Below are 2,095 nucleotides of genomic sequence, written 5' to 3'. Positions count from 1 at the left end.
GAACCCTTTGGGCTTTACTCCTTACACTATAATTCTTGAGCGCCTACTAGTGTGCTCATTAACAGTCAGCCTGTAGACACAAATAGCTCTTAGCAAAGACATTTATTAGTATACTAAAAATAGTAGGAACAAAACATCTCTCCTTATAAAACTGGGGTATGCCTTCCCGAAGATTTATAAAGTGTTGTCAGAAGAGTGGGCATAAACCTCAAGTACAGTAGTAGTCTGACACAAATGTAGAGAACACATGTGACTGAAGTACTCACTCCTTTGGTACTGCCATATTTCAAAGTTTTTTCTATCCCTTTACAATATTCTCTGAAGCTCAACTCTCGATTGCCAGGGGTCTTTGTTGCCAGACATCTTATGCTTTTGAGTTTCATCTGGTTTTGAATGACTGCCTTTCTATATACATGTCTGTCTGGAGAGTGTATCTCTACTCAACAACTGGCTCTTGCCTGAATTTTCCCTAACCAATGAACCCTGAAACCATTAAATAAGAGAACTTCCTTCTGGGTGGATTGCTTTGTGGCTATAAACTATGACTGGTGGAGTGGGACAGAGGGGAAGGGAGGAGGGGAAATCATATTCTTCCTCCTAAAGGCAAAGAGTTGAATAATTTTTGACTTGGTTCTCAGATTATATTGCTTTCAAACTGACTGGACTATGTCTTTTAAAGGTCACTCAAGGGTGTGACCAATCATTGAGTCTCTTCTGACTCAGAGGGGTGTTCATAGTTCAAAAACGGATAATAGGGTTTTAATATCTTGTTAATATATTAACTCTTGGTCATCTGTGATTATATCCTGTGACTGCCTCAACTATGTTTGGGGAGGGATATGGAGATCAAATCCTATATGAATCCTCAGTGCCTAGGACAATGGGGTATATTGGATGTTAAGGGAAGACTAGCACCTCTGATGTGAGGGCTTACTGAATTCTTTTCAGGGCTGCTCATCCACCTGTCCACCTGTCACCCAACTATCACATGTGGCTCTAAGAAGCTGTGGCATGGACAGTGGCCACACCCAGGTAAAACAATCTCAGCAGAGGGGTTAAACCAGGTTGAGTATAAACAACAGGCCTCAAACCAGTGGATGAGTTAGGGGGATGTCTACCCCAAGCTTGTGGAGACTTCCCTTGACAGAATGGGCAGAAGAGAGCAATTTGTTCCAGTGGCCATGACGGCGGCTGAAACACGTCCTGTGGAGTGCTTAGATCTTGGTCAGACATTGAAGTAGCCAAAGTCATCCTCCGCATCCTGGGCCATCACCAGGCATCTTGACTTTTGTCTTGCCACTGGACTTCAATGACCCTGGAAGAGTGACACTCACAGCCTCTGTCTCACTTAAATCCAATACACACACAAGTCAAGACATCACCCTATGATGTCATCAGTCCTCTTCAAAAAAGAAGGATGAACAGCAACAACTAGGACAATGCCTATCACTAGTAGGACTTAATGTTTGTTGACATAACAATGTCTTGATTTCTGTCAAAATCATTTTGAAGTTTGTAAAGCTCTTCGGTATATCATGATTAGCTAAAGTTCAAATATTTGATTCATAAGGATATTTTTCTTTCTGTTTAGCTTCCCTTGATTTTTGCTGGTGATATATAAAAATGGAGATACTTTTTGTGAGTTTATGTGGTAGCCTACTACTTTGTTAATTGTTATTTATTATTAATTTGTAATTATTAATTGATATTTATTGTTCAATTTATTGCTTCAATTACTTTTTGTTGTTAATTATCTTGGGTTTTCAATATGTATGATTTTATCATCTAGAATAGTTATTTTAACTTTTTCATTCCTAGTGCTTATTCATTTATAGAGTGAGTGTTTGAGATGCAAATATTCTCTTCAGGTTTAGTTTTCTTCCTAAGAATGTTTCAAACACTATTTATTATTGAACATCTATCTTTTTTTCATTTTATGGCTAGGCTCAGAATTGCAGAGTTGGTCACCTTGGCCTGCATCTTGAACTCATTGCTCTCCAGAACACGTTCCATTCCCTCCTGCATTTTCTGGTGGATGCAAAATAGTCTTGTGTTATTTGAATTCCCTTTCCTTTATATTTTAAGGCCTTTCTCT

The sequence above is a fragment of the Trichosurus vulpecula genome, chromosome 3, assembly GCF_011100635.1.
Source record: "Trichosurus vulpecula isolate mTriVul1 chromosome 3, mTriVul1.pri, whole genome shotgun sequence".
In the NCBI taxonomy this organism is placed as follows: domain Eukaryota; kingdom Metazoa; phylum Chordata; class Mammalia; order Diprotodontia; family Phalangeridae; genus Trichosurus; species Trichosurus vulpecula.
Note: the sequence above shows the minus strand (reverse complement) of the source record.